We start from the raw sequence: 22,622 nt of genomic DNA, 5'->3' as shown, positions 1-22,622 counted from the left end.
GGCAGGGCCTACTGTTAGAGTAGATGCTAGACCGTTTAGCATGAGGCACTGCATCTGATATTTTTAGCAGTTTATTTTTCAAGTAATTTAGACTAATAATACTGGAAAAGATGGACTTAAGTAGTATTCTTAATGTGACAGGGTGGATTTTTTTTTTCTTTAAGTACATTGCATCTGGCCTTTGTGCAGTATGCCATTCAATCCAGGAAATGATTTTATTGCCAGAGTCTGAAGTATCAGTAAATGTGGGTGAAGAGTTCTGTGATATCAAAAAAGGAAGTGAGGAAGTGGGAAAGCATCGTTTTAATTCCAGTCATGCATGTACCTTTTTATAGACAGCTATAGGCTTAATGAGATCCATCTCTCCTAAATGTGCATTAGCACTGATCATTGGTTAGACACATAAGACACCTTTAATCAAAATGAAAGACAACTTTCCCACTTCCACTGTTCCTATATGGTAATTAAGAATGATGCCATTCCAAGTTCACAGAGCAGACTGAGGGAAGTGATCAGTACCATATAGCAATGGTGTTTTCTTTCGGATTTGTTTTAAGGAAGTAATGCATGGTTATATCACTATAGTTTCCCGGATATACCCTCCTCCTGGACAAAGAAACTCAAACATTTTTTGTAAACAGCGAAAAAGAGTGCTTTAAAATAACAAACATTCTACTCTTTATTTGAGCCCTTAAGACAGGAGTCAGGTTTGAAGTGTTTTTAGGGTGACCAGATAGCAAGCGTGAACGATGGGGACAGAGGGTGGGGAGTGGGTGGTAATAGGTGCCTATGTAAAACAAAGCCCTGAATATTGGGACTGTCCCTATAAAATAGGGACATCTGGTCACCTTAAGTGTTTTGCACCATCACTTCTGGCCAGTTTCCTGGACTAAGAAAAATTTGGAGGGAGGATTCTAGGGGAGAGGTCTGTACTTGTCAGGGGCAGAGACCTGAATCGGGGCATGTGGGATTAAAGCCTAGCTCAACTGAAGTTAATAGAAGCTTTGCCATTGACTTCATTTTAGTCAGGATTTCATCCTGGGTGGAGCCAGTCCCCCAAGCCAATTTACCTCACCCTCTTTGGGAACCACTCCTCCACCCCTGGCCCTGCCTGGGAATAGACACTACCTCTTGCTATGGCCAAGTCCTGTCCCTTGTCTCAGGCCGAGTAACAGCAGGTGCATCAAGATCAATGCAGTAGCAGCAGTTTGGTGCAAGGCAGAACCAGCATAAGGTCCAGAATGGCTCTGTGCTGAAGAGGCTCATCAGCAAGGCAGGTAGAAAGCACAAGGATCTGCCTGCTTGCAGGGGAAAGGGGCCTCTTTTGGAGCTATGGAGGTGAGGACAACTGGGAGACAAAATATCTAGAGAGCTGGGAAGGGCTCCTTCATTAGCTGAAGGGGTAGGGAAGAGATGGGAGGGTGATGGGGCTGTTGCCGGGCAGAAGAAAGAGTGTGAAAGTTAACTGCTCCAGTCTTTCATTTTGGAACCAAAAGGAAAAATAGAGCCTGTTTTTGCTATGCTTCCTTATCAAGATTTGGCATAACTCTAATCACACCAGTTCTTAACGAGCAGATCCCGCCCCGCTGTTCGAATGGGGCCCATACATGTTCACTGAGCCCCTGCTAGATGAGTAGGGCAGGTGCTGTTAGCTCAGCCTGCTCAGTCTCCACCACTTGGTATCTGGAAGGACAGGCGGTTAGCCAAGACTGGTAGTAGTGGAGATGGAGTGCCCACTGCTCGAGCTGGGGACTACAGGATCTCCCTCCTGGGGGTGCTTTCTTTTTCTTTGTGTTCTAGATGGTCACGCTTGGGAGGACAGGGTGCTAAAGGGCTGGCATATCCCAGTGCATAGAAAGGACTGGGGAGCCAGTGGTGAAGCTAATGGGAGGGAAGCCACCTGTCCGCCCAGTGGTCTCTAGGGATATGTCTACACAGCAACTAGACACCTGAGGCTGACCCATGCCAGCCAACTTGGGCTCGCAGAACTCAGGCTGCGAGGCTGTTTCGCTGCTGTGTAGATATCTGGGCGTGGGCTGGAGTCTGGGTTCTAGGACCCTGCGAGGTGGGAAGGTCCCAGAACTCAGGCTCTGTCCCTAGCCTAGACATCTACACAGCAGCTAAACAGCCCCAGAGCCTGAGCCCTGCGAGCCTGAGTCAGTTGGCACGGGCCAGCTGTGGGCTTTTTTTATGCTGTGTAGACAGACCAGAGGTGTATGTGTGGTGCCTTTTCAAGCCTATTATGCACAGAGGCCCCTCTAGAGGTAGGCAAGGTAAGCAACTGCCTATGGAGGCATATTCTCAGCACACTGGGAGGTGATCCACCCCGCACTAGCCTGCCATAGTGCAGACTGTCTGTGTGCACCCTGATACTAATTAATAGTTCCTTAATGCACTTTGATCTAGTCGTCTTTGCAATGGGACTGAATCAATGCACATTAACTAACGGAGACTGCACATCAGCAGTGCACACATAGTGTGCACACTAACGCACCCACCGAGAGCTTGGCACAGGCCATGCGGCTGGAGGGTCCAGCTGGGTGGGGAGAGCCCGGGAGGAGCCCACAGTTTAGACTGGTCCCCGGTGGCTCCTCCAAGGGCAAGGCTCCCCACATAGGTCAGGCAGCAACCAGCTAAATGGCAATCCCTGCCCCTCATCTGTCCCTTGCCCTATTGCACTTGCCCCTCTCCATCCCCCGTGTCCTAACCCCACTCCAGCTGCCCCAACCTTCCCCTCCCCTGGCATCCTTACCCACCCAGCTTTCCTACCATCACCCCTGCTCTCCCGCAGTTGCAAAACCTGGTTCTGCCACTGAGGCAAGTACTCCCAGACCACAGTAGCATCTCAGCTGATGTTGGCTAGTGCGATGCCCACCAAAACTGGAAGCCACAGTATTGGCATTGATTTGAGAGAGCTGCTAACAATCCTGAGCAAAGCATAAATTTCAGGCTCAAGTTGGCTAGAATAACAATTGGTTTTAATGACATCTGTGATTGCCAATGGATATAAGACCCACTGCTTGGCAGCCACCAACTTTTTTCAGCATAACAAGATGTCTAATGTTGTGTTATAGGTGCATGTTATATTTTGTGTGTGTGTGTGTGTGATAAATATAGAGGGAAGAGTAAACACCTTTAAATCCCTCCTGGCCAGAGGAAAATCCCTTTCACCTGTAAAGGGTTAAGAAGCTAGGATAACCTCGCTGGCACCTGACCAAAATGATCAATGAGGAGACAAGATACTTTCAAAGCTGGAGGAGGGGGAGAAACAAAGGCTCTCTCTATCTGTGTGTTGCTTTTGTGGGGACCAGAGCAGGAATGCAGATTAGAACTCCTGTAAAGGGCTAATAAGCAATCTAGTTAGATATGCGTTAGATTCTGTTTTGTTTAAATGGCTGATAAAATAAGTTGTGCTGAATGGAATGTATATTCCTGTTTTTGTGTCTTTTTGTAACTAAAGGCTTTGCCTAGAGGGATTCTCTATGTTTTGAATCTGATTACCCTGTAAGGTATTTACCATCCTGATTTTACAGAGGTGATTCTTTTACTTCAATTAAAATTCTTCTTTTAAGAACCTGATTGCTTTTTCATTGTTCTTAAGATCCAAGGGTTTAGGTCTGTGTTCACCTATGCAAATTGGTGAGGATTTTTATCAAGCCTTCTGCAGGAAAGGGGGTGTCGGGTTTGGGAGGATTTTGGGGGGAAAGACATTTCCAAGCGGGCTCTTTCCCAGTTATATATTTGTTAGACGCTTGGTGGTGGCAGCAATAAAGTCCAAGGGCAAAAGGTAAAATAATTTGTACCTTGGGGAAGTTTTAACCTAAGCTGGTAAAAATAAGCTTAGGGGGTTTTTCATGCAGGTCCCCACATCTGTACCCTAGAGTTCAGAGTGGGGAAGGAACCTTGACATGGTGGCAGAGAGGTGGGATTAACTTGAAATCATTTTGAGATCAATTTGAGATTTTTTGAACCAGAAGCACAGATTTTTTAAAAGGAAATATTTTTTTCCCTTTGGGCTGCTGGAAAGCAGGTTTTAAGCTGAAAGCAGTTAGAGTTTTTTTTGTCTCTGCTTGGGAGCCAGAGCAGAGAGAAAAGGTAATTGTCTTTTGTGAGCTAGAGTTTTCTCTACCTAAAGGCAGGGTAGTTAACTTCCTGCAGGGAAATTCACAAGTCTTCACAGACCTGAAGTTGTTTTTACCTAAGAGCAACTAGACGGGTTTTCTGTCTATTTACCTGAAGACAAAGGTATTAGGTTTTTGGTTTCTTTAAGGATTTTTCTGTAGGCTGACAATCACTATCAGAGAACATAGTTATCCGGTTACAGCACAACTTATATATATTTTGACAAGCCAAGTTGTTTGTTTGTTTGTTTTATTTCTAACTCTCGAATGTAAAGTTAGTTAAAAACAGAGAGGCAAATATGACAAAGGAAAAAGAAATGGAGGAGAAGGAAAAAGAGAGGAAGCATGCTGAGGCGGGGAAGGAAAAAGAGAGGAGGAAGCATGCACTGGAGATGGAGAAGGCAAAGGCTGAGCGGAGTCTACTGGATAACCCTAACCATCCTTCCCCAACAATCCACAAATGGGAGCGACTATGTCCACAGTATGATGAATCCAGTGATATTGCTGAATATTTTCTCACCTTTGAGAAACTGTGCACTCTCCATAAAATTCCTGAAGCTCACAAGATGACCACATTGGTCGCAAAATTAACTGGAAGAGCTCTGGACATATTCAATAAGATGCCTATTGATGAGGCTTTTGACTATAATAAGTTCAAGGATTTGGTTTTAAAGCAATTTCAAATTACATCTGAAACATACAGAGTAAAATTTTGAACTCTTAAGAGACGGCTTGGACTAAGTAATGTGGCTTATCTAAACCAGATGAAGGATCTGTTAGATAAATGGGTCCAAGGAAGGGGTGTCACTAGCTTTGACAGAATGTGTGATTTGTTAGCTCAGGAGCAATTCCTGAATATGTCCAAGGAGGAAATAAAATAGTGTTTATGGGATAAGGAAATGGACTCAGCAGAATGTCTTGCTTCTTATGCTGATTGATACGAGCAGTCCCAGTCTACCAGAGAGGCGGGGCAAGCTGGAACAAAATGGATGGAGGGAGGAGAGAGGAAGAACCCTGGTCGCAGTTGGAGCGGATACCAGAAGGGACACTCTCAGACCACACCCTACTACTGGGGGCAGCCCAAGGCCCCAACTATACAGGGCATGTAAAGGCCAAATGCCCCAAGAATCCCAACCAATTACAGTTCATTGCACCAGAATCACACCAGAGGTCCTCAGGCCCAGATACCTCCCAGATACCCTTGGAGCAGAGGGAAACTGAGTGTGGGCGGGAAGAAGGTCACCACGTGGAGGGATACTGGAGCATAAGTGTCGGCTATCCATGCTTACTTAGTGGACCCCAATTTAATTGACCCAGAGATCCAAGTGACAATTCAACCCTTCAAGTCCAACTCTTTCAATTTGCCTACAGCCAAGTTGCCTGTCCAGTACAAGGGCTGGTCAGGAACGAGGACTTTTGCAGTATATGATGATTATCCCATCCCCATGCTGTTGGGGGAAGACTTGGACAATCATGTGAAGCTAGCCAAGAGGGTGGGAATGGTCACCCGCAGCCAGGCTAAGCAAGCCGTCCCGCCTAGCTCTGTTCCAGAAACTTCTACCAGGACCGGGTCAGAGGTGATGGACCCGGACCCCATGGCAATGCCTGCAACAGCAGTAGAGTTGAGACCCAGACAGAGCCAGTCCCAGAACTGGAACCGGCAGAAGCCGATAACCCTACACAAGAGGCTCAGCTGGAGCCTGAACCCCAACATAGTGCACCAGTGGAGAGCGGTTCACAGCCAATGGAAACAGCCCCATCCCCTACATCGCTTCCAGAGGGACCAAGGCTAGGTCCACAATCCAATGAGGAACTGATATCTCCAGCATCTAGAAAACAGTTCCAGACCAAACAGGAAGCAGATGAAAGCCTCCAGAGAGCTTGGACGGCAGCCCAGAGCAACCCACCGCCTCTCAGCTCTTCTAATCGATCCAGGTTTGTTGTAGAAAGAGGACTTTTATACAAGGAAACTCTTCCTGGTGGACACCAGGAAGACTGGCATCCTCAGAGACAGTTGGTAGTTCCAACTAAGTCTGCATAAAGCTCTTGAGCTTGGCCAACGATCATCCTAGTGGCCATGCTGGGGTGAACAGGACCAAAGACCGTTTGGGGAGGTCATTCCACTGGTAGGAATGGGAAAAGATGTTTCTACCTATGTCCGGTCTTGTGAGATATGCCAAAGAGTGGGAAAACCCCAAGACCAGGTCAAAGCTCCTCTCCAGCCACTCCCCATCATTGAAGTTCCGTTTCAGTGAGTAGCTGTGGATATTCTGGGTCCTTTTCTGAAAAAGACACCCAGAAGAAAGCAGTACATACTGACTTCTATGGATTTTGCCACCCGATGGCTGGACCAGTAGCTCTAAACAACACCAGGGCTAAAAGTGTGTGCCAGGCACTAGCAGACATTTTTGCCAGGGTAGGGGTGGGCCTCCGACATCCTCACAGATGCAGGAACTAATTTCCTGGCAGGAACTATGGAAAACCTTTGGGAAACTCATGGGGTGAATCACTTGGTTGCCACCGCTTAACATCATCAAACAAATGGCCTGGTGGAGAAATTTAATGGGACTTTGGGGGCCATGATACGTAAATTCGTAAATGAGCACTCCAATGATTGGGACCTAGTGTTGCAGCAGTTACTCTTTGCCTACAGAGTGTACCACATCCCAGTTTAGGATTTTCACTATTTGAACTTGTATACAGCCACGAGGTTAAGGGGCCATTACAGTTGGTGAAGCAGCAATGGGAGGGGTTTACACCTTCTCCAGGAACTAACATTCTGGACTTTGTAACCAACCTAAAAAACACCCTCCAAAACTCTTAGGCCTTGCTAAAGAAAACCCACAGGATGTTCAAAAAGAGCAAAAACATGCCAGAGAGCGTTCCTTCAGGGGACCAGGTCATGGTCTTAAAGGCGCTGCAGGCCCATAAAATGGAAGCATCGTGGGAAGGGTCATTCACAGTCCAGGAGCACCTGGGAGCTGTTAATTATCTCATAGCATTCCCCACCTCCAACCGAAAGCCTAAGGTGTACCATATTAATTCTCTAAAGCCCTTTTATTCCAGAGAATTAAAGGTTTGTCATTTTATAGCCCAGGGAGGAGATGACGCTGAGTGGCCTGAAGGTGTCTACTATGAAGGGAAAAGTGCTGATGGTGTGGAAGAGGTGAACTTCTCCATGACCCTTGGGCGTATGCAGCGACAGCAGAACAAGGAGCTGTGCACTAGCTACGTGCCGACGTTCTCAGCCATCCCAGGACTGACTGAACGGGCATACCACTCCATTGACACAGGTAATGCTCACCCAATTAAAGCCCAACCTTACCAGGTGTCTCCTCAAGCTAAAACTGCTATAGAACGGGAGATCCAGGATATGTTACAGATGGGTGTAATCCGCCCCTCTGGAAGTGCATGGGCATCTCCAGTGGTTCTAGTTGCCAAACCAGATGGGGAGATATGTTTTTGCATGGACTACCGTAAGCTAAATGCTGTAACTCGCCCAGACAACTATCCAATGCCACGCACAGATGAACTATTAGAGGAACTGGGACGGGCCCAGTTCATCTCTACCTTGGACTTAACCAAGGGGTACTGGCAGGTACTGCTGGATGAATCCGCCAAGGAAAGGTCAGCCTTCACCACACGTGTCGGGCTGTATGAATTTAATGTACTCCCTTTTGGGCTGCGGAATACACCCGCCACCTTCCAAAGACTTGTAGATGGTCTCCTAGCAGGATTAGGAGAATATGCAGTCGCCTACCTTGACGATGTGGCCATATTTTCGGATTCCTGGGCAGACCACCTGGAACATCTACAAAAAGCCTTCGAGCGCATAAGGGAGGCAGGACTAACTGTTAAGGCTAAGAAGTGTCAAATAGGCCTAAACAGAGTGACTTACCTTGGACACCAGGTGGGTCAAGGAACTATCAACCCCCTAGTGGATGCTATCCAAAAATGGCCTGTCCAAAAGTCAAAGAAACAGGTCCAATCCTTCTTAGGCTTGGCCAGTTATTACAGGCTATTTGTACCGCAATACAGCCAAATCGTTGCCCCACTTACAGACTTAACCAAAAAGAAACAGCCAAATGCCATTCAGTGGACCGAAGAGTGTCAGAAGGCCTTTAACCAGCTTAAAGTGACACTCATGTCTGACCCTGTACTAAGGGCCCCAGACTTTGACAAACCATTCCTAGTAACCACAGATGCATCCGAGTGTGGTGTGGAAGCAGTTTTAATGCAGGAAGGACCGGATCAAGAATTGCACCTTGTAGTGTTTCTCAGCAAGAAGCTGTCTGAGAGGGAAAGCAACTGGTCAGTCAGTGAAAAAGAATGTTAAGCCATTGTCTACGCTGTGGAAAACTACGCCTATATGTTTGGGGACAGCGTTTCCACCTGCAAACTGACCATGCTGCACTTCAGTGGCTTCATACCGCCACGGGAAATAACAAAAAACTTATTCGGTGGAGTTTAGCTCTCCAAGATTTTGATATCAACATCCAACACATCGCAGGAGCTTCTAACAAAGTGGCTGATGCACTATCCCGTGAAAGTTTCCCAGAATCAACTGGTTAAAATCGTCCTTGAGATGTGGAAAATATTGTTAGTCTTTCTATACTTGGTAGTATATTTAGAGGTGCATGTGTATTATTAACTCTGTTTTCTCCTAGAGCTCCAGGAAGAAATCCCAGCCAGCATTTCACCCTATCTGTGATTTGGGGGGGCGTGTCATAAATATAAAAGGAAGGGTAAACACCTTTAAATCCCTCCTGGCCAGAGGAAAAACCCCTTCACCTGTAAAGGGTTAAGAAGCTAAGATAACATCGCTGGCACCTGACCAAAATGACCAATGAGGAGACAAGATACTTTCAAAGCTGGCGGGGGGTGTGTGGAAACAAAGGCTCTCTCTGTCTGTGTTACTTTTGCTGGGACCAGAGCAGGAATGCAGGTCAGAACTCCTGTAAAGGGCTAATAAACAATCTAGTTAGATATGCGTTAGATTCTGTTTTGTTTAAATGGCTGATAAAATAAGTTGTGCTGAATGGAATGTATATTCCTGTTTTTGTGTCTTTTTGTAACTAAAGGCTTTGTCTAGAGGGATTCTCTATGTTTTGAATCTGATTACCCTGTAAGGTATTTACCATCCTGATTTTACAGAGGTGATTCTTTTACTTTTTCTTTAATCAAAATTCTTCTTTTAAGAACCTAATTGCTTTTTCATTGTTCTCAAGATCCAAGGGTTTGGGTCTGTGTTCACCTATGCAAATTGGTGAGGATTTTTATCAAGCCTTCCCCAGGAAAGGGGGTGTCGGGTTTGGGAGGATTTTGGGGGGGGGAAGATGTTTCCAAGCAGGCTCTTTCCCAGTTATATATTTGTTAGACGCTTGGTGGTGGCAGCAATAAAGTCCAAGGGCAAAAGGTAAAATAATTTGTACCTTGGGGAAGTTTTAACCTAAGCTGGTAAAAATAAGCTTAGGGGGTTTTTCATGCAGGTCCCCACATCTGTACCCTAGAGTTCAGAGTGGGGAAGGAACCTTGACTGCTGCACAAGGCTCAAATGGAGAGGGTAGTTTGGAGAAAACAGGGTCCCCCATTAAAATGAAGAAATGAAGTTAATAATTCAGAGAAAGGGCAGAATGGAAGGACCAATTCCTCTTAAATATTTAAGGCTGTGTCTTGATGCCTTTATTCAGTTTGAGTTACATGGAATTTCATGGGACATTCCGTTCCAGAGTTCAGTTCAACTTGAATGAGGGTATCAGAGGCTGAAACTTAGTATTCAAGCTGTAATATTAGGTCACGGCAGTCCTTGTGAGGAATTTAAGGAAAACTAGTTGACTTGGAACAGAGGAACAGCTGAAACAATGTGTGGTTGGATTCCTTCAAGGGATTTGAAATCCTCAGAGATTATCTCAGTCTACAATGGAAATAGCACGAGAGAGAGATAATGATTTTGCAAGAACATAGCTCATTACTGTCTAAACCCTGACAGTGGCAGATAAGCTTTGTTAAAGTTTCAAGACAAAGTACACGTTCCAGTGAGATAATCAAAAGAAATCAGAGGTCATCTTTCAAGAGCACTGAATTTACATTTTTAATGATTATTTCCTTCAATTCTCCAGGCATGGAAGGCCTAACACATCAATCCTTAATTTGCTTCAGGAAGTGAGAGTGTGTTTCTGCTGTAACTCAATACCTGGCAACATAAGAGAAACTTTTATGGATTTAATTTCACAGCAGAGTGTCTTAGATTTAAATGCAGTGACCTATTTGGTCAAGCTGAATACTGAAACTCGAGCTTCCACTCCAGAGGATGCAGCTCACCAGAGAACTAAGAGGCACATTAGTGGATCAGTCTCACTTTGTTCAGCCACTGTGCCTCATTCTCATGCCACCCACCCACCCTCTCGCTATCTGTCTCAGTCCACCTCAGACTGAGAAAAAGTCTTCACTGTCTTGCCAAAGGTGTGGAAGGACTTTTAGGACCATTGTTTGGACCCATATTTATTACCTTTCCCTCTGACTCCTTTTTTTTTTTGGCTTGTGTTCCTGAAGTGAGTCCCATACATTAACTCCCTTCATTGTGGATTCAGAGTGTGTTTTTGTTAGACTGTCTCATAGGTGCTGACTCCGGGGTTGCTCAAGCACCCACCGGAAAAAAATAGGGGGTGCTCAGCTCCCAGGAACCATAGTCGTAGGCAACACAGGACTCTTGCTTATGGGGAGGCTGGATGGAAGTGCTGGAAGCTTCCTAGAAGTGTGTGTGGGGGGCCCACTGCGCCCAGACCATGGCCCCACCCCCAGCTCCACCCTGAGGCTCCACTCCCAGTCCGTCTCTTCCCCTGAGGCCCTGCCCCCACTCTCCCTCTTCCCACCTTTCCTCTGCTTCTTTCCCTGAGGCTCCCTCCCCCAAGGTCCCCCCGCCTGCTTCTCTATGCCTCATCCCCTGAGGCCCTCCTGCTCACCCTTTGCTCCCCTCCATCTCCTCCCACAAGGCACCCCCTACCCATTTCTCTCTGCCCCCTCCCACGAGCCCCTGCATTCCTCTCTGCCTCCTCCTCTGAGGCCCCCACCCACTAGCATACCAGTGATAGACACATATTCAATAACTAGAATATGAAAGAAGCATATAAATATGCTGAAAATAGCCTCCCCCCAAAACTGACACAGCTTTACCCCCCCCCCCCCCCATTCCCAGAAACACACACACCTCTTCAAAAGCACCCACTGGCAAAAACAAAAAGTCAGCACCTGTGGATAGTCTTCATAGTACTCTCTCATGTTAATAATATTGCACAGTGCCTTGGATGGGATGGCCAAGGGGGTACTTCAGAAATAATTTTTTTCTTGTCATCAAATGGTGCCTATTGTAATTTGATTTAAAAACAGAGCTGCAGCTCAACTGAGTCCCCGGCCTGAGCACTTTGCCAAGCCAGATGCTCACTTGTGCCTGTTATCATAGAAAAGAGCAGCAAAGCAGCTGAATTGCAGAGTAGCACCAGCCAGTAGTCTCCAGAGAAGCAGAGCTGTGGGCTTCATGAGAAATGTGTTGTTTATGTGTCAGACATTAAACCCATGAGGCTTTGCACTCTGCAACAGAGCAAATCAGAGTGGGTTTAAAACAGTACCCAAAAGAGACATGAAAGTCTCAGGATTTTTTATGTTAAACTAGTGCACATCATTCATCAGAAAAGCTCACTTACATACTGTATTAAAAGATAAGATGAGAATGTAGCTACAACATTGGTATTAGAGCTGTTACTCCTACTCCCACAAAAATCTAAGTACTTCTGAATATTCCTTCCTCACTATTATTCTCAAGTCATTACCCAATTAAAAGCTATTCAGACAGGGCCTGTTCTCGTTCTCATTGAAGTCAATTCCTAACATCCCTTTGCCTTCAGTGGTTGAAAGATTTACACATAATACACAAAACATATACCCCTTCTGTGGGCTTTTTTAAAGTGTAATAAAGTCCCCCAGCTTTTTGTGCCAATGGACATACCTGATTTCAATTTAAAATCATCATGGCTCTCAGCTGGCTTAAGCCAAATTCTGAACCCTGAACTCTTTCCCATGTACTATTGCTAGACTGTTCAGTTAGACGCCAATTCAGGGAAAGGACTTAAGCAGATGCTTAACTGGGGCTCAACCATATACTAAAGACAAAGCACCTTTTTAAGAACCTTTCCTGAATAAGGCTCCTTTCCTTAATCTGGGCCTTAATTTGGAAGGAGAGTGGGATACATGTAGCATATAATGAGAGTATCATGTTATTTTACAAAACATACTAGCATCAATTTTTCTTTTGTATTACTCCAAATTATATTTTATGTCTACTTTAAGGCTCCTGGAAAAGGGGCTAAGTGAAAACGAGTATCTGGTCTTTCGAGTCTGTATTATATAAAACTCTGGAATACATTGAGGACATTGTGAGAAAAGTGGCTTGTTGAACTTGCTAACTAATTTTTATGGAGACAAAATTGCCAACACTGAAATTATCTTTTATGAAAGGAAATGTGGAGTTATAGATTCACAGTAAGAGCTTGGGCATTTTTTAAACCTATAAATGCATTGCGCTGGCCTTACATAATGCTAATTTCTGTGGGATTTTTTTAAGGTATCAAAAATACTGTTTTAAGTGATGTTCATATTACAGTGGGAAAATAAGTCTCTAGGGGAAAGAACAATATGCATCCAGCAATTTAGTCCTAAGCATGTGTTTACCCAAGGAATATTGATTTATTCATACCACTAAAAATAATTATATTTTTTCCCAAAGCGATACTGCTAAACGCTATACACTGAAATTGTTGTTTTCTAAGTCTGTATATTATAAATTCCTGAGTGCAGGAACTCTCTCCTTTTCTTTGTTTTGTATAGCACCAAGAACATTGCTAAACAAATAATAGATAATAGTATACCCATGCAAGGATACATTTCCAAGTGAGGCACATACACTCATTTGAATGCTCCCACTGTATCAATAGGTGTACAAGTACGCAATATGTGCAAGTATCAGATGTTCACGTGTAAATCAACTATTTACCAGGAGATATGGCTATGTAGGGACACAAATACCTGATTTGAGTGCACACATTGGGAATTTGCATACATCAGATGTGTAAATGTAAGCACAGAATGATTCTGAAAATCTGCTTCATAGATGACTCCTTCAGCTCAGCTGTAGAGACCAACAAAAATCCAAGGAGTTCCTTAAAAGTAGCTACTCTAATCAAAGCAGTTAATAATTAATAATGAAATAGAAACATTTAATAATGCAAGTAAGTCTCACCTTTTGTGCACAAGTGCAAACCAACATCATTTGGATTATTCTGCTGAACCAAAACTTTCCTTTCTTGTTGCTGGGCAAAGTATCAATGTAATCTCTATAACAGCACAATGTGTTATTACCGATTGCCTAGCTCATTTCCTACATGATTAAAACAGAAGCCATACTTTTTTTTCTTACTGGGTAGGTGAATGAATAATAGAAGCCAGGTGAAAATTATTTGCCTCTTGCTCTCCCATTTTCATGAAAAGATGCATCAATAGGTCACACTATTGCTATTCATGGGCTGTAACTTCATCTAACACCCCTTGCTAGTATCTTTCATTCTTGTAAAGATCTCAGCTAAAATGTGACACACACAGGAGAACTGTAAGCAGCTGGACTTTATTTCCTAATACCAGTCACCTGATATAGATTAGGGCTACAAATGTTTAATGCCTCTGTCATATGATGGGTCAGTTACCACTCACTCCAGTAGCTACTGTAAAAATAGATCAGATAAGAGCTTATTGTAACATTTGATGATAAGCCTCAGTTTTTTATTATTTATACAGTACCGTAAGTGTAAACGAAGCTTAAGCAGCTTATGAAAGACAAAGTCCCTTCACGCAAAGAGTTTTAAAAAGGTATGTACTTCTGAGTTCATATACCTAACAAATCAAATGCACAGGGCTGCAGACATGGACTATGTTTAGCTGTTCCTCTAATTGCAGTTTGTTTTGATTAGCATTTAAGCTGATTGTGGATTTTCACTTACCAAAGTTATTGCTCACATACCTGCAGCAATGCGATCACTGGTAGTGATGGCTGGTGAAGCCACTGTCCCTACAGGCTACCCTGTCAAGACCTATCTCCCTTCTTCCAGCAGTGTGTACAATGCTGTAATGGGACTTGGATGTTTGCAACCTTTCCAACAAAGGGAAGGTTGACAAGTGGCCCCTCAGCACTTGCATTAAAGTGCTGCGGCCATGGTCACAAGCTGTAGCCAGTACAGCTTCCAGATGCATAAGCAGAAGAACCAGGAAAGTAGCTGTGCCCATTCATTTTACAATGCTAAGTAGCTATGCCTGCCTCACAGGTCAGAAAGGAACAATGCTCTTTGTCAGCCTGTGTTTCCTCACCTCTTGTCTCCCCGTCAGAGAGTCAGAAAAAGCTAAAGAAAGGCAAACCTCTTTTTTAGGTTTTACTACAGCAACTGTAACATATTTATAACCTAGGATACATTGGCTATTTGAGCAGGGGAGGAGTGAGCCACTATCTCTCAACTTTCTTCCCCGCTACTGTTGTTTCTCTTTTGACATCTGTGGGGAAGTCTCTGAGGTTCATTTCAAACCCCTGTAATTCACTAGAAAGAGAACTTTAACCCCTTGGTGAGTGTGAGATGACTGATTAGGAGCCCGTCACTGTCACGTAGCTTAAAATAACAAGCAACGCTCATGTTAAAATAAATAAAGGAGACATCGTAATGTTGATTTCAACACATCAGGGTGCCTGTCTCGGCTGCCCTAAAAATGGAAAATCGTGCTTGCATTTAGTGCAGTCACTTCCTGTTGGTTTTAAAAGTCATTTTATCAGAGGTGCACATAGCTCTGTCTCCTTCGTGCCACTCTCGGCACATGTGACTGGCAAACTGACTTTGTCCAGAACTGCTGTGACTGTCAAACTATATCTGTTGTCACTGCAACCTTGTAATCAACTTGATTTGCCACATTATAGAACCCACTTGATTTTTCAGCCTACACAAATGAAATTAATTAGCTCTTGAACACCCTAAGTCACATTGCCACTTGTTATTGCATGCCTAGCCGTATGGAATTGATTAAGCTAAATGTGAGCGAAATTACAGAAATAGTGGATAAGGGGAGCATAGTCAATGGAATATATTTAGATTTTAGTAAAGAATCCAATACAGTGCCTCTCAAAATCTTACTTGAAACCTTGCGTTGAAATGGGCTTGTTGTGGGAATGGAGAACTGGCTCAGCCTTATAATGATCAATGATACAGTGTCAGGTTGACGGAACTGGTTAGTCGGCAATTGAAAGGTCCATTTTTGTTCCTGCTAATCTAAAGATGGAGCAAACAGCGCACTAATGAAATTCACAGATAGTATCAACCAGAGAAGGGTGCGACACCGTCAGAACCCAGAAATAATAAAAAGGAAACTAGAGAGATTAGAAAGCTGGGCAGAAAAGAACAAAATGAGATTCACTTTGAAAGATGAAGATTTACATGTGTGAGGAATAAAGATGGAAAGAGAAAATGTTAATGCTGCAGGAGACCTACAGGTGCCATGATGGTAATTTGCTACACTAAAGTAAAAATCTTAGGAACAGATTCTTTCCCCATCTAGCAACATAGGTGCTGGAACTAGGGGTGCTGGGGGTGCTGCTGCATCCCCTGGCTTGAAGGGGTTTCGATCATATACAGGGTTTATGTTTGGTTCAATGGCTCTCAGCACCCCCACTATACAAATTGTTCCAGCACCCCTGTCTGCCAATGAAGTTAAAAGGAGCTATAAGCGAAAACTTGACCCTGGCTACCCACACAGAGGTTGTATAAGTCACCTCTTGGTTACCCTTATTGTTGGCAGCAACGTGGGATTGATTACCATTATTGCCCCACAACAGAGCATGGCTGCTACTCCTCTTTTTTCACAGAGGGGTGGGCAGGGGCAGGGAATAACACTGCTTTGACACACTCTCTTCCCAGACAAAACGAAGTCCAGCACAGCTGAGCTAGCACAGAGGTGGGAACAATCACAGCCAGCCTTAGAGCTAGTGCTGATTAGTTCTACCCTGCATAAAGGAAGGAATCCAGGACCACTTTGCAACTCAGAGTCATTATCTGGTCCCTGGTCTGCTCCCAGGACAGCACAACTACATGCTGCCCCTTACTCAGAGCTTCCATGACAGAGTGATATGAAGAGATATTCTGCCTTAAAAGTCCCTGGGGCAAAACAGGCCTCAGTACTGCTCGTAATATGTGCGCTATCCATAGCAAGCTGACCAACCATCATATGGTTCATAGAAATGTCACTGGTGGTGAGTAGCCAGGCTTGGTTTCATTTTGCTAATTTCCTCCAATAAAATATTAATTTGGAGCTGACTGCAGATGAGCTTTGACAGGAACTGTCCACTCGTGAAAATATGAACCTGAACCTATTAAATCTAATTGCGTACGATGGAAAGTGGAGCGGGGAAAGGTTAATTCACAGGACAAGGACAAGAGTCTCTGGTGCTCATTGACATTTCTTAGTTCAGTTGCTTCTCTCTTGGTGCTCCTAGTACACGTCCCTGATGTTATAGTAAGCTTGCAAAGTAAGAGCTTCATAATACCATTCATGTCCTCTGTGTTACTAAAGCAGGTGCCTTCTGACTCATGGTTAAGCCGTTCAACAGTATCCTTAGTGCAGATACCCTGAGGGGCATAATCCTGAACAGCTCAGGTACTGAGTGTTGCCCACATAAGTGCAAGGTAAAAAGTAACGAGCAGGAGAGAGAGTGCAGGGGAACTCTATTTTATATTCGTAAGAGCACCAGTGCGTTCCTTGTCTAGAAGCAGAAGCATAGAATGAAGAATGTGTAGCTACCTGCCCCATTAGTATGATTGAGGAGACAAGGTCTTAAGTACAATCCTCAAAGACCCCTCTCCCTTAACCTTATGTAATTGTGAGTAAGCAAGCAGACATGCCGGGGACTTGAGACTTAACTACGTGTCAGTGTAGGGAATTAGACCTAGACTGCGATTTTCAGAGCTGCCTAAGGAATTTAGACCCTTAAGTCCATCATTTTAACTCTGGAATTTGGAGGCCAAATCCCTTAGGTAGCTTTGAAAATCCCCACCGTATTGATTAACACTACTTGTGTCCCAAGTATAGCCTCCATCTACCCTTGAGCTAGACTGCAGCAATCATGTGCTTGCAAGATCAAGTCCTGTATGTGGCAAATATTTTCAGTTAGATTATTTGTGTACCAGAACACTTGGGAGTGATGGACCTAGTTCTGCTCTGAAACACCAGTGTAAATCTGCAGTATTGGCAGAAGTCAAAGATATTTCTCTATCTACATGAGCATAATATTGCTTGTTGAGGGGTGGGATGGAGTCAAGGCTCCACCCACTCCTTGCCTCTTCCCACGCATTTCTCATCCCACTGTGGAGGATGAGGAGTAGCAGACTTGTGAAAGCTGGTCTCTCCCATATTACTACCATTGCTAAGGAAGCAAGGAGATGCTGTTCATCTACTTACTCCCTTGTGTGAGAATGTAGCTATGGTCAAGATTTTACCCTTAGTTGCTGTCAACTTCAGTGGTCATTGGGGAAAGAATCTGGCCCTTAGAGTTTTACAATAGTACAGTAAATCATTACACTTCCTTTGATTTCACTGAGCAGCTAAGTCATAGAATCATAGAATATCAGGGTTGAAAGGGACCTCAGGAGGTCATCTAGTCCAACCCCCTGCTCAAACTGACCTCAGAGAAGTCATGTTAGCTAATAAGATGTTAAACATGAATTTATAGGGCTTGAGGTTTACTGACGGTCAGATAATAGGGTGGTAAGCACATCTGGTCCATGTGTACACTTACAGCGAAGTTCTGTTTAGCAACATGTTGGTTAACATGACTTCTCAAGGTGTTCTAACTCTGCGAAGACAAACCCTCAGGACAGCAATGGTCACTAATAAATAAAACTACTGCTGGTTAATAACTAAATATATTCAATAGTGTACGCCCTGACAAGAAATGCACTTTGATAGCTATTTGAAGCTGTTTATGATTCCATGGCATATGTCTCATGGAAAAGCATTTGACAAGTAAATTCCCTTGAGCACGTCATGTAAGATCTGACCCTAGAAAAGCAGATTCCTTCTGAGGCTCAGAATGGGGACTCCTTTTTTAGAGGAGTCGTGTTTATCCTGAAGTGAGAATTGCCAAATGCTGATGGACAGACTTAGTCCCAGAAAAGTGATGTTAAAATAAAAGGCAAAATGCCTGCCAACAAAAGTGGAAAAGGTCTGTGTTTAACTTAAAACAAAAGACAGACTTGCCTAAGTACCTTACTAGGGAAGGAGCATGGTATATGGCTAAAGCCCAGGCCTCAGAGTAATGATATGGTTCTCTTCCTGGCTATGCCATTGCATCCATCCACACATCTGTATCCTCCCTTGCACTGGAGTTTCCCTGTCTGTAAGACGTAGGTAATGTTACCTCCCATCTTCACAGGAATGTTGTGGAGATTTGTCACAGAATGGAAAGCACTGTAGAAGATTAGATCCAGATACTCTCCTCCGCTTTCCGAGATAGAGGGGATAAAAAGAGGCCAAATACTGACTAACCTGGCCGGTATGCATATGAGGAGCCGAGCCAAGCATCACCCACCCTTCCTCAACTCTTTAAGCACGTATTCAGAGCTTTATAGTTTCAGTGGAAATGACTGGGAGAGCTGCAGACAATCAGTGGGGACAAACCTCCCAGTTCAAATTAGATGAAAACAGGCTAGCTTGCAAATGAATGCTGCCTGAGGAGCTGCCATAGGCACAGATCACAAAGGGTCAAGTGCCCCTCCAGCAGCCGGCCTGGGTGGGGAGAGGAAGGGGCGGGGCCAGAGCTGGGAGAGATGAGGCGGGGCCAGGGCCTCTCCTGTTCCGGCCACATTGCCTGGGATGCTGCCCGGTGCAGCGCAGCGGCTGCCTGGGAGAGCGCCTGGCTGCAGCAGTGCTGGGCTGTCCCCTGCCTGGGCTCAGCTTCTGGGGACGTGACCGAGCGAACTGGAGCCCCTCACCTCCAGCATGCTCAGAATCGGCTCCTGTCCCCTGAAGCTGAGCCTGGGTGGCGGGCAGCCTGCTGCTGCCACAGCCAGGTGCTCTCCCAGGCAGCTGCTGCGCTGCACTGGGCAGCATCTGGCCGTGCCTCTGGGGCCTGGCTGCCAGGAAGAGCAGCTGAACGTGCCAGGCAGAACGGGTGCAGCTGGAGGGCAAAGTCCCACCCCCCAGGTAATGTGGGATTGGGAGGGACCCGGGGAGAGCACAAGGGCCCTGGGCTGGGGGCGGGGCAGGGAGGAGTGACATGGGGAGGTCAAGTGTCCTCCCCTTTAGCTGATGCCCTCTTTGTGTCCCTTCCAGGAGTCGCCTATCCAGACAACTAGTATTATTTTCTTTCTAAATTTAAAGGTCAGATATTTATGTTGTAACAAACATGGCAACATATCTTCACTTTACGTTAGTGGAAATGCATGGAGGTTGCTGTCTTGCAGAGATGTGAATCATGAAATAACTAGCCCACAGATAATTCAATCTGCCAAATGCTTTTGATGGGCAAACCACAAAAAGTTCAAACGTTCGCTTTACACAAGCTTTCAGAAGATTTGATATTTCTCCAAAGTTTATCCAAACATTTCTAAACCTCTATTCTGGAAATCAAGCTGACATGCTTGTGAATCTTTCTAAATGGACAATAGTATTTCATTTCCTCTGAGGAGAAGATGCCAAATAGTATCTTTCACTGTATTATGGTACTTCTACATGAAACCAGAGTGTGTACAAAAGCCAAACCAGACCAAAAAACTTCTTCAACCTTTCCTTAAAACATCACAAATTGTTCTCATTGAATTCCAGGCACAGTTTGCTTGGATTGTAAGCTTTTGGGGCAGAGACCATCTTTTTTGTTCTATATTTGTGCCTAGCACAATCCTGCTCATGACACTGGGGTCCACAATAAAATAATTAATAAGTCAATTGATTTTAAGCCCACCCCAACTAGCCTTTCAATAATGCTGGGGAAGGGGAAAAGACACGGAGGAAGAAGATAAAGACATGCTAACTGTGACAGTTTGGGGGAATTCTGTCCTTATAAAACATATGAATATGGTTTGATATTATGTTTATATCCTATAAGTTGTCTTCACAGTAGTTTTGCATCATGTTTATTGTTCTGAGGAAAGGGCGACTGGTACCTGGGTAGCTTCTGACTAGGATGTTAAGGACCGTTGACAACTGAATCAACTTTGTCCTAGCAGAAAAACAGGGTAGCTGCAACCTAGTTAAAACCGGTTCTCTCCAGAGAGGGAAGTTCAAAAAAGAATTAGATTCATTCATGGAGGATAGGTCCATCAATGGCTATTAGCCAGAATGGGCAGGGATGGTGTCCCTAGCCTCTGTTTGCCAGAAGCTGGGAATGAGTGACAGGGAATAGATCACTTGATGATTACCTGTTCTGTTCATTCCCTCTGGGGCACCTGGCATTGGCCACTCTTGGAAGACTGGATACTGAGCTAGATGGACCTTTGCTCTGACCCAGTATGGCCGTTCTTATGTTCTTAAGTGGAAAAAATCCCCAAAAGGGGAAGGGAGAGGCAGAGTTGTTAGTGTAGGCATTTAAGAACACAGATGCTGAGAAGTTCAGGGAGAGGAACAAAGGGGCATGCTTCCTAAGCAAGAGAGAACTGTTTGACTGCAGTGGCAGCCAAAGCTAAAGGATGGTGACTGTAGGCGTTAGAGAGAAGACTCCATGAATCAGAGAAGTGAGGGCCAGGGAGAGGGTACCTGGAACCCTGAAAAGACACTGAAAAATCCTACAGAATGCTCAGGATTGGTGAGGAAACTGAGACAGGGAATTGTATACAGATGTTTCTGATTTTGCATAGGTCTGTGTATCTCTTGTGTTGTCTAAAGTAAATAGTGAATGGTTTAAAAATACCTCTGCAATGTCTGTCTGATTTGCTTCAACTATGTCCCTGAAGGGACAAACAGTAAAACAGAATACCCAATGAGGGTGAAGCTCTGGGAGGGATGTGCTTAAAGCACTTAGAAAACTTGTGGGGTTCAGCACTAATCTCGGGGCCTCGGGCAGCTAGACTGTGACGCCCTTCCCTCAAAATGGCACCAGGCAGAGCTCATGCTTGGTAAGTGTGCCCAAGGTCCAGGACACAGACAATGACTGGAGCCTACCCAGTTCGTGGAGAGCCTAAAAGCATACAGATCCAAGCACAACAGCCTGGTAAGGATTCGGCAGCAGAAACTGAACCAGGGCTGTGACATTAACCCCTTAAAAGTTCTTAATCCATTTTATACATTTTACTCTTGTAAGATGGCAAATACCTCACACACAAGCCTTCAAATAGCACATTTATAATCTCTCTCTCAACCTCCAAACTACTCCTGTTTCCAATAGCAGTTACATTTTTCTGCTGCATGGCAGGATGCTGTTTATATACTCTCTTCCCTTTTTTCTCAGGAAGGCTTGAGATCAGCTATAGAGATATTGACATGAAGCACGTGTAGAATTGAATTAAAAGTTATATCATCACTAAAAGTGGCCTGTCACGCAAGCTGCTGCTGAACAATTCAGACATGTGCGTGAGATGTTCTATTTTATTCCTTACATTTAGGTGATATATTTGAAAATTGAATGATAGCCCGGCACTGACATCTCCTCACTTTCAGACAAAGGCAGTGGCATGGGCCCAATCCTCCTGTAACTCTGAAGAGGGAGGTACCTTTCTATAAATGTGATATTACATCATGCTGTTGTGCTGTGACCACAGCCATGGGGATCAGTATTGTCTCATTGTTTCTTTGTACTATGTCTGTATCCACCTGTCTCTTGTCTTATGCTTAGCATTGTAAGCTTTTTGGGGCCGGGACCATCTTTTTGTGCAGTGTTTGTATGGCACCTAACACAATGGGATCTTGGTCCATGACTGGGACTGGTAGGCATTACAATAATATAAATTAGTAATACAATGTACACTTGTTCAACGTAGGCTAAACACTTTTACTGTATGTGTTGTCTCTAATTTTTATATTAATTTAAAATAAATTCTGAATGTAACTCTGATGTATTAAATGCATTTTCATTTGCATGCCAATCTGAAAGTCGCATTTGCCCTAAAACTCATACTGCATGATAATGCACAAAGACTATTGTGAGAACAAACTCTGTTGCAACAAAAGCCCATTTATTTCAACACCAGTTAGTATGGTGATGTTTAAAGAATGAAAAGCTCCTAAGGTCCCTTCTATAGGTGTCATTCAGTTTTAAAATCAAACAAGTTGCTTGCATTGATGTACATACACAGTGCAGCATTCTGTATTTACAAGTTCTATACCATTCATACATGGTTATCTATCTTGTTAATAAGCACATTTTTAATAGAGTAATTGAAATGTGACCAAATGAAAAAATTTTAGGAAAGGAAATCATCAGAGGTTATGAAC

This window comes from Lepidochelys kempii, chromosome 1 (assembly GCF_965140265.1).
Source record: "Lepidochelys kempii isolate rLepKem1 chromosome 1, rLepKem1.hap2, whole genome shotgun sequence".
Taxonomy (NCBI): Eukaryota; Metazoa; Chordata; order Testudines; family Cheloniidae; genus Lepidochelys; species Lepidochelys kempii.
The sequence above is the reverse complement of the archived record's forward strand: the minus strand, read 5'-3'. Positions refer to the sequence as shown.